Raw genomic sequence first — 16,581 nt, 5'->3', positions numbered from 1 at the left:
CATAAGGAGGTCTAACCAGGAAGCTCGTGGGCACCTGTTTCGCCGAAAACCCTGGAGTCCCTGTGTGTGTAATACAGAGGCCAGCTTTCCCATGCTTCTCGCAAACAGAAGACCTTCTGTTTGACTGTGGTTTTAGTACATTTAAAAATACCTTATCTTTGATGGATATATTATTAGTTTGAGATCTGTCTCTTCACATTGGGGCTGCCTGGGGTAAGGAAATTTTTTTACACTTTATAATGTGTATTTGGAAGGCAGCAGGGAACAGATAAATACAGAAAAAAAGCTTCCGACCTCTTCACAGGTATCTTTGAAAGTAAATTCAAGATCTGTGAATGACTTGTCTTGCGTATAGCGTGAGAATGAAATAGCAACTCAAGTAGTATATTCACCCCAAAGCACTATAGTGATCCCGAAGAAACCAATGTCCAAATAGCTTGCTGCTTTTTTCCCCATTTCCATGTTTCAACAGGGATTCTTTCAGTCTTTACAAAGTAGAGGAGACAGAGTTGAGTGAAAACAGAGAAGCAGCTTGCTGCCTTTTAAAAACTCGCAGCTAAGAGGTATGTCAAATTCTAGGTTCACCTCTTGAATCGGCTGCTCACTGGGACGTAAATCACACAGGGCTTGTGAACTGCTTCAGTAGAGTCTGGGTTAAATGTTCACACCAAAGAACCAAAGACAGGGTGGGGAGTTGGATGGATAAGACATGTCACAGGGGCCTGCGGATTTAGTGTGAGTCTGAGAGTCCATGTGAAAGTCAAAGAATCGGTAATTTGCTTGAAGACTCTGGTTTTATCCTCAAAATTCTCCCCAATGTTATACTCCAAAGCTTAAGATATTCATATTTGTTTTAATACCAATTTTTCTCCACACCTTAAAGTATATTTATTATTCATGATGTCTGTGATTTTGTGAAACCCCTGGCATATTACTGTGAATACCTGGCACAGAGCAAAAGAAAATAAAGTGATTGATAGCTTAATAAACCGTTGACCCAGGTGCTCATGGTATTTCTTCGTTAATATCTCTACCCCAGTTCTTTCCCCTGAGTTCCGGAAGTCTGCCAATAGGACACCTTTACCCTGATACTACAGGAACTCAAACGTCACGTGCATAAAACTTGCTCATCTTCTTCCCCCTTCTCTTGCACTCATGCTGATGGTGAGTGGCACCTTCCAGGCACTCAGCCACTCCAGCCAGAAGCTTGGGTTATCCCAGATTCCTCATTCTCTATCAGCCCTCCCATTCCATCAGTCACCCTGTCCTATCAATCATGCCTCCATCTGTTACTCTATATCCAGACTCACATTGTTTCTTCTCATCCATTACCTGAATTGTTATTTTAGGGATCACTTCACTGGTCTCTCTGCCCCTGTTACTCCCCTACGACATCCCTAGTTGATGACTCCTCATTACTTTATGATGTAGGCTAAATTCCTGGTATGTCCGGATCTTCATGCTTTCGGCCTACTCTTGCAGCCTTAGCATCATACGCATATCACACAAATTCTCTTAGCCCATCTCCCCACATCCCTGTCATGCTATGGCAACATATTCTTAAGATCTTCACACTGGCCATTCTTTTTGTGCTTTTAGGCAATTGCATGTATATTCTGTTGTTGAAATGTCCCGTCTCCCTTCTGTTCTCCACATGATTGATTACTACTCATCTTTGATTAGAATTTAATGATGGAACTATTAAGAATATTTCCCCCTTTAACAAAAGTCCCAGTCGCTTTTTTCTGACACTTCTCATAGGAAAACAAACTTTCTAAAAGTATACATTGTTGAATTTTGAATGAAAGTGGAATTGGTTAAGGTCTTATCCCAAAACTTTATTTTTTATTTAATATGGGATTTAAGCAGGTTAGTATCTTTTTAATGGTATCATAATTGTCTCTATGAGAGCATATCTCTAACAATATAATGTAGATTGACACAAGATGTCTGAAAGATTCATCATTTTCAGGGAAAAAATGCCAAAAATAAAATTATCCAGGAGCTTTCCCTTGACCCCTAGCTCCTTTTTAACAGATTGGCTGTATCTATTTTGTGCTATGCAATACTCCAGGGTTGCCTCTGGTATGTCCTTACTCTCTGAATTGCAATTTTTCTATCTGCCTCTACTCCCACCCCCAGACTTGGTAGCAGGGATTGAATTCCACGTCTGTGTCTCCAGTCTTTAATGCAGTGCCTACTACATAGTAGGGTTTAGAGTTTTAGAGTTTCATAGTTTAAGAAAATTTTCTGGATGAATGAAAAGATAAATGAACTTTTAGGATAGCTTTTGTTAATAGTCAATGAGCAATTATATGGGCAATTACTACTATGATGAATATGAAAGAGAGATCATGAAGCCTTATTTATACTACTGAAGGTGAGGCATAGGTTGGTAGAAAATACACATAAAAACACACACCAAGTAGAATAATAATTCAAAATTTATGGAAAAATAAGTGGGCAAAATATATATCAAAGTAAGCAACACAAACAAATTTTGATAGTGTAAGCACATATATATATATGAATGAGATACTAAAGATACTTGTATATTTTTATAATATTTGCAAAAGTTAATGATCTAATAATATGCACTTTATCAAATTTAGTCAAAATGTAACAATTTAGTTTTTTCAAACATTACTTGCTCACTACACTCATTCCAAATAGTCCATGTACTTTCTCAAATATGTGCTCGAGCTGTTTCCTCTACCTGAATTATTCTGGTTTGAACAAGACCTTCTTGAGCTACTACAGGATGTTGGACTCTGAGCTGAGCTTGGTGCTTACCAAATATTGTTTATTTTAGTAGTGTACCTTCTTTCTCCACCTGGAAAATTCTTCAAGGCTCAGCTTAATTACATGAAACATTTCTCTTCCATGAAACATTTCTTGTTTCTAGAGGCAAAATTAATCAGCTCTACTTCTTCAAACTTTCATTACTTTGTAAAAATCTCTTTCCAATTAAAAAATGGCAGACAGAATTCATTCATTTATCTATGAGAGAAAGAGAATAGATTGTGTAGACAATAGATAACAGATAATGTAGCATCAGTGCCTGGCTCCTACTGTGTTTCAAACATTGATGTCACATTAGGAAAAATAAATGATTCTTGCACTTGGGGAGGCTGACAATAAACAAAACATGGCAGTATGACATGTGCTATTACAGGAGATTGGAAAGTGTAGGGAAAATGTACTACCAATTTAGAGAAATGAGAGTAGACCTCATTGAAAAAAGTAATATCTAAGAAAAAGACTGGATGGAAGTGGGATGAGCTATGTGAGAACAGCTCTCCAGGCAGTGGGATTAGCCAGTATAAAGGTCCTGAGGCCAGGAGTGTGTCTTGCTCTACCCCTAAGAGTCTCATTGATCAAGAATGGAACATGGTCATAGGTATTTTTAAAAGCTTTCCCAGGTGATTCTACTATTTCACCAGAATTGAAAAGCACTATGCAGAATGTAGGGCCACATAAGTTATCCAAACTCTCAAGGGAGACGTCTACTGCTTGTGGGACAAAGGCCCATGAACACAGATACTTGGCTACTGAACGTGAAAACTGATGGAAGGGACTCGGGCAGGCAGCCTTGGAGAGGGACTTCCCCCACTTTACTCAGCCTGGGAGTTGGGGGTGGAGGTAGTACAAAGCCTCTGGAGGAGCTTATCTGAACCTAGTCTTGATGAATAGAAGGCAACTAAGAAAAGAATGGTTGGGGCGGCAATAGAGGATGACCGAGTATTCCATGAGCAGGAAAGAGGGGATCAGGCACATGGATCCTGTGTATCAGAAGGAATTAACTGTAAGTAATTCATTATTGATGAATGAAGACTTTCTGGAGATGAAGCTAGAAATATGGAGAGGATAAGGTCACAGAAAAGCTTGATAGACTGCTAAGGAACTTGGATTTTATCCTTAGTACAGTGGAACATTACAGAGCTTGCTCACAAAGCCAGAGACAAGACTCGGTTAGCTCAAATGGCAAAGCTTTTCAGTTGCAATGAGAGGAAATGCCTTTGAAAGGAATCCAGCTGAGAGTAGGGTGGACAATTATCAAAGTGTGACAGTAGTCGAGGTGGGAAGCTGATGATGGTCAAAGCAGATCAGGTTTGTAGAGATGGAGTCAGTGTTGGGGAGGGAAACCTCAATGATGCATTAACAAGCTATAGTTGGACAACGTGATCTGTTGGCTGGATGAGGGCTGGTTGGGGTGGAAGTCCAACAAAGACATGTTTATGTAAAGCCTGATCCAAAAAGCAAGAGGTGAAAACAGTCAAAATTGACACCAAGATGCTAATTTGGTTTTACTGTTTAAGAAGTTTAGGGGATTTTTATTTATTTTTTTACTACTTAGGAGAAATATTAACTTAAGGGAATACTATATGCCCTGTAACATTATTGATGTAAATTCTGTAACCATGTGACTGTCAATAGCTTTTTTCCCCCTTCTTGCTGGGGAAAAGCAGTTTTTGGAGAGGTATCTGCCTTTTCCTAAACTCCATTCTCTTTGCATATGTTAGTTACTCTATTTCAGTCAGTAAACCACACTAAAGGAGCAAGGCATTGAGTCGTGAAGAAAGCTGAGCGGAGAGACTACAGATCTGGAGACTTCTCTTTCTCACTACTGACTTGCTGCATGACTCCTAACAAGTCAACTCCCCACTCTGCTACTAACTTCCTTTTCTGTGAAATGAAGGAGTTCTTGAGTAGGTGATTAACTCCCTTCCACAATATCATATTCTATGATTCTCTCATCACAGCTGCCTTTAAGAAATCTTCGTAGTTCTTCTCATTTGTTCAAGATTTCAGAGTTACTCAGAGTTTGCCAGCCTTGAGCATGGGGATGAGCCAGTACTGCAAGCTAACATTTTCACTCTGGAGAAAGGCCAGGAGAAGTGGACAGCTTTCTTTCCCTGCAGTATCCAACTACCCTTTGCCGTAATAGAAACCAAACACCTGCTTTTACATTAAAGATTGTTCTCCTGCTCCAACAGAATGTGTGTAGTTTCAATCTAGGTGCCTCTGGCATTTGGTTCTTTACCTGAATGGCTATATTTGAGGAAAAGACTTTCTTAAATGTATATTATTCAAGGTAGAGTAATTTTTCTCATAAGTAGTATTTGAAGTGTAATGTCATTCTTTATCTATCAGCCCCCGCTAATGTTAGTGCTATATCGATTTGAGGGATCCTGTTAATTTCAATAAGAAGCAATATGAATTTGTATAGTGATTCCTAAGAATCAGATATTTATTTTTTGTCATCGAAGTCTTTTTCATATCCAAGTGTCGCCTTGAATTATTACTAATGCTTTTCTTTAGATCAATGATTTTCAACCCGTGTGCCATGGCACACTGGTGTGTTGCAAGAATTTTTCTTTTAATCCTCACCTAAGGATATGTTCATTGAATTTATAGAAAGGAAGGGAGAGCCCTGGCTGGTGTAGCTCAGTGGATTGAGCACAGGCCTGTGAAGCAAAGGATCGCGGTTCGATTCCCAGTCAGGGCACAGGCCTGGTTGCAGGCCAGTTCCCAGTGGGGGACAACATGAGAGGCAACCACACATTGATATTTCTTTCCCTCTCTCCTTCCCTTCCCCTCTTTCTGAAAATAAATAAATAAATAAAATATTTTTTAAAAAAAGAAAGGAAGGGAGAGAAAGAAACAATGATCAGTTGCTTCCCATACATACCCTGACTGAGGATCAAACCCGCTACCTAGTTATGTGCCCAGACTGGGAATTGAACCTGCAACCTTTTTGTGCATGGGATGATGCTTCAACTGACTGAGCCATCTGGCCAAGGCCCACAAGAATTTTTAAAACATGTAATACCTGACTGTTTGGTCAGGGGCACTGACTTTTTCCCCTTAGATTGTCATATTAAAAAATAAATAACATTCAACACACTAGCCATCTGGTGTGAATACATTAAAATTATACCTATTTTATTGGTCAAATTAGCAAAAAGTACAATATATTTTGGGGGGTGCGCCACAGAATTTTAGTATAGTTTGTGTGTGCCATGAGGTGAAGAAGGCTGAAAATTGCTGGTTTAGATCAATTCATTTCTAATTTTACAAGAGGAGACCTCCTGAAATAGAATTTATTTATAAAAAATTGTATATTTACTTCAACATGTTTAAACTTGAGTCACCTTCAAAGTACTCTCCATTTGATGCAATACACCTATCAAAACATTTTTGCACTGCTCACAACAGTTTTTGAACTTGTCAGTTTTTATACCCTTTAGTGCTTCTGCCATTTTTTGGTTTCACCTCTTCCACATTGGCCAAATATTTTCCTCTGAGCTCTACTTTCATCTGGAGAAGCAAAAAAAAATTGTTGCTAGGGGTAAGATCAGGTGAATAGGGAGGGTGAGGCACAGAGGACATGCTGTTTTTGATCAAAAACTGCTAAACAGCCCTGGCTGGTGTAGCTCAGTGGATTGAATGTGGGCCTGCGAACCAGAGGATTGCAGTTCGATTCCTAGTCAGGGCACATGCCTGGGTTGCAGGCTGGTTCCCTGCAGGCCAACTCCCAGCAGGGGATGCACGAAAGGCAACCATACACTGCTTTTTCTCTCCCTCTCCTTCCCCTCTAAAGATAAATAAATAAATAAATAAATAAATAAATAAATAAATAAAAATCTTTATTTAAAAAAACTGTGAAACACTCAGTGTGGTGTGGGAGGTGCACTCATAAATCATGAAATGGGCAAACACATTGAAAGGATATTTAAAAAATATTCACTGAAGCCAAACACAGCCTCTCACAATAGCACCAGCTGGTACACTGATACAGATGGGCTCCTTGAACACCCACCTAGCAGGGGAAGCCTGTTCTACCAGAGGCCTGCCCTGCAGAAGATAATTCCATTTTGGGGGGGGGGTCCTCCCTCACATATAAGTACAAAAATGGAAACTGTAGCATAATCTGAAGTGGCATAATTTGCTACTTCATTGGTAACTGTAAAAGTAAAAAACATTTTTAAAATAGTTAAATTAAAAAGTATTTTAATTATACTCCTAAAACTATCTGCATTTCTTTCTGGATCCACACCTTGGGCAACACCAGCAGAGGGGTCAGGCTGCCAACATTTTTACCAGTTAACCATCGCTGCCCAGTGAAAGCATAAAGATGTAAAACAATCACCATTTATTGGGCTCAGTGATATGTATCAGCAAGAGATTTTATGCTACTTGCCGGCTGCTAAACTTACCTGCAAGCTTATCATCTTGGATGATGGCAGAAGACACCTCATTCCTGGTTCAGGGACAAAGGCCTTCCCCGCCTAAAAAGCAGCCTGAATATCAGTCAGTGTGTTGGTGTTAGTTTCTCTGAGACCCAAGTACTGTGGGGAAAAGTGGGGACCCAGGCTGGATGCTGCATAGCCAGTACTTTTGCACGACAACCATGGAATACTGATACTGGGGATCTTTTTTATAGCAAGTCTGGTTTCTGTCCTAAAGGAAAACATCACAGTATCCCGCAAAGTTCCTCACTGCAAATACCACCCTGAGAAATGGCCCGGGTGGAGAGTGGTCAGGGTCTTGCCTTTTCTGCATACCCAGCAAGAACATGCAGGAGCTCTTAGGGCTCAGGGTGAATTGCCTCTCCCAAATTCTAAAGACCAGCAATTTGGGCTGCTCTCAGCTGGAAAGGTCCTGCTGATTTGGCTGATCTCAGCAGGGTGTTGACATGCCTAAGTTGTCTCCACTGTGTTGGGACATCTCTACTCCACATAGTCTCTTAGTCTCTAGGAGGATCTCACAGGCTTGCTCACATGTTTCTGGTGGCAGGCATCCCACAAAGAGACAAAGTGAAGCTTCCTGAGATCTAATCTTAAACTGCCACATTGCTTTTGCTGCATTCCATTGGCTAAAGCAAGTCATGAGCCACCCACTTTAAGGAAGTAGACAATAGACTCTACCTCTTAACAGAACATACTGCAAAGACTTGTGGCTATGTCTGCAATATACTGTAACATCAGATTCAAAATGATGCAGATTCAAATCTAGACTCTGCTTAATCTTTCAGAAACTCAGTTTTATCTGTATAAAATGAAAATAGAATTATTTCCCAAAAGAATGGTGAATACCAATTGAGGTGAAATGGAGGAAGTACCCAGAGCTATGCCTGGGGACATAGTACCTGTGCAATAAGTAAAAGTAGTTATTATTAAACCCAGACGTCCACGTGTTCCTGTAGTCAGTTATGGGTTACCATGTCTTCCATGCTTGTCTTCCAACTGCTCCCTGCAGTCATGAATATGTTTGCAAACCCAAGCCTTCCTCCTCCCACCCTCCCGCCACTCAATCAATCCTTCTGTGTCTATACTACTGGGATTCGGAGGCTTTCTGCTTCTGCATGTCCCATCTCCTGAGCCGTGTGGAAGAAGACTGTGCTGTGAGTCAGTGAGTGGGGAAAGTACAAAAAGAAGGATGCAACTGACAGTTGGTGAGCAGGAAGGGGGGAGGGTGCCGTGCTGAGCCACAGAGAGGAGGACATGGTGGAAAAGAATGGTTTCCTCACAAGCAGTTTATCAAAGGATGCTGTTGCTATGCTTCTCTGTGGAACGGGTGCAACATAGTTTTAGGTTTCTTCTCCATGTAGGAGGAGGAGGAGGAGAAGGGAGAAAAAGAAGGAAACAAAGCAGAAAGAGAAAACTATCCGAAGGCATAAGTCCTGTACCTGTCAGCCCAAATCTTACATTTATGACAAGAGTTTCTCTTTTCTTTTCGTGCACTCCCCTTTATGGTGTAGGCCTGTTTGGCTGGTAAGAATACCGAGCAGGGTCGTTTTGAATGTTCATAACTGTGTGTGGCCTCTTCTCACTATTAAATAGAAGTGCTAACTGTTCTCTACTTTTAGCACATATCTTTTAAATGTCAAAAGACAGATTTTTCTCCACCCCTCTTTTCTAGTCCTCCAGCTTTGAGTCACGAGGATAACTTTGCTCCATGAAGAAACTGGCAGAAAAGAATACAATAAAATGCAGAGAAAATTTTTGACAAATTAATTCTAAGACATACTTCTAGTCCACTATCTGGGTGAGCAGGTACCCCAAAATATATTTTCTGAACTAAGTTGATTAAAAGGAGGGGAGAGGAAATATGTCCTCAGATGGAAACCACGGAAATGTCTGTCACAGAATTCAGGAAGATCCAGGCTTTAGGAACTGAGCAAGGGTAGATTTTAGGTCTCCACATAATGCTAAGCAAAACTAATGATGGAATGTGATACCTAGGTGAGGTACCTACATGGTACTGCTGTCAGCCAGATGGTACCTACTATGTGATATCCACTACTATGTGCTAGACACTGAAAAACATGGCTAACAAAGACCAAGTGCTATTTTGTCTTTCAAAAATCTTACAATTTAGAGAGGAAAGATAGACACAAGAACAAATTATTGGGATGAAATGAGAGTAGATCCAAGGCAAAGGTATGCACAGGGCATTATGGGTCAGCAGAGTGAAATACCCATGAGAAAGGGGTGAATGGAGCCTTCCTGTAGGAGATAACTATACCTGAGCTGAACCTTGAGCAAATAAGAGTATTCAGTTAAAGAAGGGAGCAGAGTGCAACATAATAAAGGGCAAGGATGCGTGAAACTGCAAGGTGATTGGGGTAGGGGCTTACCAGTAACTGGGTCTATTTCCAGGATAGAAAATTAGGTAGTGGCTAATTCTAAAAGATCGACATGCTGTGACATAGAATTTATCTTTTTTCTACAAATATAGATTAAATAGCCCCTAATGTGGTATCTCCATACTGCTTTCCATAGTGGTTGCACTGGTCTTCATTCCCACCAACACTGCAAAAGGGTTCCTCTTTCTCCACATTCTCGCCAGCACTAGTTGTTTGTTGATTTACTGATGATAGTCATTCTGAGAAACATGAGGTGGTATCTCATTGTGTTTTTGGCAAAGATTTTTTAAAAGATTTTATTTATTTATCTTTAGAGGGAAAGGGAAGGAGAGAGGGAGAGAGAGATCAATGTATGGTTGCCTCTCATGTGTCCCCTGCTGGGAACTGGCCTGCAACCCAGGCATGTGCCCTGACTGGGAATGGAGCCACGACAGTCTGGTTCACGGGCTCGTGCTCAATCCATTGAGCTATACCAGCCAGGGCTCATTGTAGTTTTAATTTGCATTTCTCTGATGTTCGGTGGCATTGAACATCTTTTCATATGTCTATTGACCATCTATCGTTATGTCCTCTTTGAGGAAATGTCTATTCATGTCCTTTATCCATTGTTTAAAAAATGGATCTGCCTTTTGACCAGCAATACTACTTTTGGGAATATATTTAAAGGAACATAAACACTAATTAGAAAGAACATAAGTACCTATATGTTCATTGCAACCTTATTTACAATTGCCAAGATATGGAAGCAGCCCAAGTGTCCATCAGTAGATGAGTGGGTAAAACAACTATGGGACATTTACACAATGGAATACTACTCAGCCATAAATTAAAAAAAAGAAGACAATTGTGTCCTTTGTGACAGTATGATTGGACCTGGAGAACATTAGGCTAAGTGAAATTAGCCAGTCAGAGAAAGACAAATATCACATGATCTTACTCATGTGTGGAATCTAATGAACTAAGAAACAAAATAGAGACAGACTCATAGATAGAGGGCAGGATGCCAGCTAAGGGGGGTGGGGGCGGGTGGAGGGATTTAGCAAAAAGAATAAAAGGCCTCATGGACATGTACAAAGTGGTGTGGGGCAGGAGAGGTGCGTAAGTGGACTAAATGGTAATGGAAAAAATACAATAAAAGTTTTTAAAATCCCTAATAAACTTTTTAGTCATTATTTTATTTAAAGGTTCATTCTTGTATATGTTCACCTTCTAACTGCCACCCTTACCTCATCCATAACCCAGTTGACAACACGGATGTCAACACAGATGTTTAGTTAGGATAAGTCACTGCTACAAATTGGTGGAAACCAAAACAGCAGCAGCTTCACCGAAGCGGAAGTTTATTTCTCCCTCAGAGCCAAGGCCAGGTCATCAGTGTGCTGGGCTGCTTCACACTCTCTGTGACCCAGTCTTCCTTCTCTTGCTCATCTACCAGAGATAACCTGAATCTTAAATCAAAAAGACAGGCTAAAACAAAATTGGGAAGATGTGCATAAACACCTTATCTTACAGAATGCGCCCAGGAACTGCCGCAAAATGCTTCTGCTTCAATTCCATTGGTCACATGTAGCTTCAAGACAGGCTGTGAACTGGAACCTATTTTGTAACAGTACAGTTGGCCCTCCCCAGCTGCGGGCTTTGCATCCATGGAGACTCAACCAAGTGTGGATCGAATATATTCAGAAAAAATACTCCAGAAAGTTGATCACTCAATAATACATTATAGCATCTAGTGACGTAAATTTACGTTGCATTAGATATTGTAAGTACTGTAGAGATGATTCAAAGTGTACGGGAGGATGTGCATAGGTAACATGCAAATACGATGCCATTTTCTATAAGGGACTTGAGCATCTGCAGAGTTTGGTGAGTGCAGGGGTCCTGAAACCAACCACTCACGACACTGAGGTATGGCTGTAATGAGTACTGAGCCTTATTCTGTAGCATATCTCTCACAATAATATCTTATTATGAAAGATAAGAATCAATTCATAGGAGTCATCCCTTATATGTGAGCAGCTTTTAAAAAAATATTATACAGCACTTAAAACGTGTTTTAAATCCTCATTAAGCAATATGGCCTCTTTCTCAGCAAACCTCATTCTACAGCATACTGCACATCTGAACAGTGCTCTATTAGCAATCCTTTGAAGCTCATTTTCTTTTTTCTAAGATTGTCTGAGCTCTCTTATTGAAGAGTCTTCTTACCTCTTTAGATTCAGCTAAAAAATTGAGGTCTTATTAATGCAGTAGGGGAGAAAAACAGATATTGGAGATAACTCTGGCTAAGACATTTTACACTACCGTGTAGTGATTGGGTGGCATTGTGGGCTGTGTAGGACAGGCACTCGAGGCTTCGCCTGGAGTGGCCCAGCAACAGTGTTCACTTCTAACTTCCCGAGTTGGGAGCTTTGCCTTTTCCTAATAGTATCAAGCACAGCACCTGACACACAGAAAGAGCAGGATAAAATAAAGATGTGTTGAATTGAAATTATTTGCTCACTCTAGCAACGAGGTTCAACACATAAAGACATATAGTTTATTCACTCACATGTTTATGTAAATTGATTAATTCATTCAACTAACACTTACTGTGTTCTTCTTAAGGGCTTGCACAGTGCTAATTGCTGGGGGAATTACAAAAATGACCAAGTTCCGGCCTCTACTTTAAGGGAGTACATGCTGTAGCAGGTAGACAGATACATACAAAATCAATGTTGATAGTTTGGTTCGTGCTACACAGCACTGAGGAAGTGCAACAAAGATGTGTTATTTCTGCCTGATTGTGGGAAAAAGCATCCCAGAGTGTGTGGTAACGGGACTCAGTGGCAAAAGATGAGTAGGGGTCCAGCAGGACTCTCAAATGTATGAGTAGCTCCTTTAAGGACACGTAGTGACTAATATCCATCCCAAGCCCTGGTGAAGCAATACAGCTTCTCTTCCTCTGAAGACCTCATTCCACGCCACACCTGGCACCTGACTGGTGATCCATTCGTGTCTGTTGCAGCTCATTTTCTCACTGCCTAGGGTGGTTTGAGTTTTCATTTATACTGAAGAAACCCTGTGTTGCCCCCTAGGTATCATAATCATAATCATTCATAAACCAATTATTCAGTATTGTCCATCATGCTGTTTTTTCCCTTCTCCCTCAGTATTTTGTTCAATAACATGTAAGTGTCTAAGTTAATGGTTACCCTTTATACCATTCAGCAAGACATTCACCTTGTGTTATTTTCCGAGGTGAATTTTTTTTTTAGCTGTAGTAAGCACGCCCCTGGAAGTATGTCCCTGCTGCTCTCTCCTCGCCAGCAAGTATTTTCTGTTTTTCATCACAAAGTAGTTATGTGTTGCAGCCTTTGAGCAACATCTGAGTTTCCACCAGCTGTGTTTTGCATTGGCCTCATTTTGTGTAATTAAGAAAAACAGGAAGCCAATCACTTAAGTAAAGCTGACCCTCTTCATTCTGCAGACCCAAGAAAGGACTGAGTCAGGGTTTTTTTTATAGTACACTTTTTACAAAATTTACCCTGCCATCCACTTGAAAGTGGAACAAGGTTAGCGGAACTGTGACAGCGTGGCAGCCTTCCTCTCAACTGGGGACAGCTGTGCTTTTCTGAAGACACACAGTCTGGTGTAGCACACTTCTGTTATATAATCATTTATCAATTCAGTTTGTCACATAACAGAGGATTTCCCCTGCCATTTTTTTACACCGACTCAAATGTTGGCAAACAGGGGTCTTTTTGACCTAGTCCTTAAATCCTGTATGCATCCAACATTATACTCTTTTCTAACTTCAGTTTATATAGATACTTTTGCATGAATTTATAAGAAAGCCCTAGGCTGCTATTTGGTTTTCCTAACGTTTGAAACTATGTATCTGAGAAATTGCTTCTGATACTATTTGACTAGGGTTTCATTTTCTTATACAGAAGTGAAAAGCCATTACTCCATGTAAAATTTCATCTAGAAACAGTACAACAAGCTAAGGAACAGCAATACTCAACTAGATCATGTATTTACTGAGAAAATCATATTTATTGATCCATAAGGTTGTTATGAAGGTTGTGAAGACATTTAAAATGCAGCCCCTGCATTCAAGAAGTTCATAAGCTTGTAGGGGAAGCTGATACGAGTGCAACTCCACTTACAGCAGTAGGTTACGTGACCTGGGTCCTGTTCTCAGAAGCACCTGTTTCGTGATCAGACTTGTCTCCTACCTACATAAATCTGAGCTGGAAGCATTGATGCCTGTGATGTGACCCTTTCCTGCTAACATTTGAATGCGAGTAATAATCACTCATTCATTTAACAAATATGATGAGCAGTGAGCACCTACTATGCTCTGGGCATTGTGCTGTTTTTCTTGGGGCTGAGAATGTCCCTGCAGCAGCATTCATAGTGTTCTATGTGCCTTAGTACTAGGTAATATTTATTAGACACTATCGTGTTCTAGTCACTTTGTTTATGGCAATAAGCTCTGTGAGGTGGAAATCTTGTGCCCATTTACAAATGTAAACTAACTCAGTGAGCTTAAACAACGCCCCGCCCCGTCACGACTACACAGTGAATAACTGGTAAATTTACACCTGAACACTTCCAAGCATGCTGATTCTTCATTCTATTGCTTTCAGCCAGTGGGGGCATTGCATGGGCATTTTGAGTGCCTGGTTCTGATTGAGAGAGAACTATTTTACGTGTCAGAGGCCTCTCCTGGCAACAGTATTAACACCAGTGCACATGGGCAGCCAGCCACTTATATGTTCTTCTCATTTCATCTGAGTTGAAAACATTTTGGTTTCGTTGTGGAATGTGAAGATTAGAAGGAAATTCTTTAAACATATACATCAAGCATACATCAGGAAAGAGTAATTAATACACCAGGAAGAATCTCAAACAAAGGTAAACAGAGAAGAGGTTACAAGAGAAGTTGTAGAGGTCATTAACATTACAATAGAGGCCCTGGCTGGTGTAGCTCAGTGGATTGAGCACAGGCCTGCGAACCAGAGGATCGAGGTTCGATTCCCAGCCAGGGCACATGCCTGGGTTGCAGGCTGGTTCCCTGCAGGGCCAACTCCCAGCAGGGGATGCACAAAAGGCAACCATACATTGATGTTTCTCTCCCTCTCTCCTTCCCCTCTAAAAATACATAAATAAATAAATAAAATCTTTAAAAAAAAACATTACAATAGAACTCAAGATGTCTCACAAAAGGTCGAACGTGTAGATTAGCTCTTGAGGCCATTTACACTTAACACATCCATCACATTGCACTGTGATTTTATTACTAAAGTAGGTTGAGACTGCAAACACACCCCTGTTTGTCACGTAGCAAGGATGGCTTTCTGGTTTAATGTCTATGATTTGGGTAGCTGTACCAGGTTGTAGTAGCCAGGCACTCATGTCTACCTTTTTAGAAAATTACTTAAGAGATGTCTTAAGAGGGGTCCTAGATAATATTTAATTCAAACCACTTGACAATTATGGAAACTCAACACTCACAGCCATGATTCAGCAAAGATCTGTTAGAATTTTTTATTAAAGAAAATCTCTGTAAATATTAATTAAACCACATTATATGCAGGATGAAATAGAAATGTGGGTGCTATATATGGTGATAATTTAAAGCCAAAGATATTTTAGGCGTGTTCAAGCCCTCTTACTATTCTCTCCCAATCAGTCCTCCTTCCATCAGGCCAAGTTGAAGAGCAGCGTGCACAGTCTCGGGCGGGGCTCCTTCGGGGCGGAAGTCTTCCTCCTCCATGTTTGCTGTGTCCCCAGGGACTCTGCAAAGCCAGTCCCCTGGAGCTAACTCTGATCCAAATCCCTGCAGCTCGGTGCGAACAGGGATTAAGCCAGCCTTTTGCCTGCTATTCTAAGCATTTTTCTTCAATAACAGGCAGGAGGGGGCAACTCATTCCTACAAACATACCTGAGCTTTTATGAAATCTCTCAAAATATTGTAGTGAAAGAGCACAGCCACCTCGTATTGTCACAGTGTCAGTTAGAGTCCCTTGAACTAGATAAAATAGCTGTGCTTCCTGTAGTTGAATTTGCTGTAATACGACTCTTTTCTCTTCCTTTCAAGCAAATACAGTGGAAAGTGAGTGCCATTTGATGTTATATCTTCTTAAATCTGTCCCCCTTTCTTTTGCAGTAAACGATTTACAATCAATATATTAATACTGTCAGAAAGCCGGCAGTGTTTCCCACAACCAAACCTGACACATCAGTGTATCTCCGCAGGACAACACAAACCCGTTGTGCTAGCCCAGTTCCCCAGAAAGTTTTAGATATGAACCTAGAGAAGAAGTACCTTTGCTACGGTCACAGGTCTACGGAGAGGCAGAGCCAGGCCCCAGGCCCCAGAGTCACTGTGGCCGTTCTGGTGTTCACGTACCCGCTTCACTGAAACCTTCTAGAACTAAGAACCAGCTACGCAGGAGTTACAAAGACAAAACTCATTTTAACTACTTCAGCCTGAAACAGAAATAGCGCCGGAACCCCATCTGTCAGCTCTGCCACCGTGACCCTTCTAGTGAGCTCCCTGGGCTGCTGTTCGCAGCAGAAATGCCAGGTTCCGGAGGAAAACATGACTTCTTCCAGCTCGGGGGGGGGGGGGGTTGCTGTCAAAAGGTCATCCAGTCTTTACTTCTCACTAATTATGTTAGAAGAAGGCCTCAATAAAGGTCAGGCTTTTGAAAAAATCAACATTTGTGTTAAACATAATAAAAACAAATGGCAATCGCATGATGCATAGTGGTCCCTGCGTGTGTGCGCGTGCTGTGGGGGTGCATCTATTCATTATTCATCCGTGTTTACTCACTGTGAAGTTTTGAGGTGGCAGAAAAATCTGGGTGTCAAGGGATTCTTCCTTCATTTCCTCACTCAACATAAATTTATTTAGAGATTCTTATATTGTAGTCACT

At 40.8% G+C, this 16,581-nt stretch overlaps 1 protein-coding gene and 1 long non-coding RNA gene across 8 annotated transcripts in view; one reads left to right on the top strand and one right to left on the bottom strand.

Annotated features, from left to right (window-relative positions):
• The window catches only part of DLG2 (discs large MAGUK scaffold protein 2), a 1,965,529-nt gene that overhangs the window by 917,813 nt on the left and 1,031,135 nt on the right, over window positions 1-16,581 (top strand). The gene's annotated exons all lie outside the window — the stretch shown is intronic.
• On the bottom strand, window positions 6,290-16,214 carry LOC118984730 (uncharacterized). 2 transcript variants are annotated; one of them, XR_005065977.1, is made up of 4 exons: window positions 15,969-16,214; window positions 10,879-11,100; window positions 7,221-7,292; window positions 6,290-6,321 (listed from the first exon to the last, which is right to left on the bottom strand). It is a non-coding gene; the product is annotated as an uncharacterized LOC118984730 (long non-coding RNA). The 2 variants fall into 2 exon arrangements; XR_005065978.1 differs by lacking the exon at window positions 10,879-11,100.

Source organism: Sturnira hondurensis, unplaced genomic scaffold, assembly GCF_014824575.4.
Source record: "Sturnira hondurensis isolate 20B ecotype Veracruz unplaced genomic scaffold, ASM1482457v3 Scaffold0003801, whole genome shotgun sequence".
Lineage (NCBI taxonomy): Eukaryota > Metazoa > Chordata > Mammalia > Chiroptera > Phyllostomidae > Sturnira > Sturnira hondurensis.
Note: the sequence above shows the minus strand (reverse complement) of the source record. Positions and strands in the feature narration are given on the sequence as shown.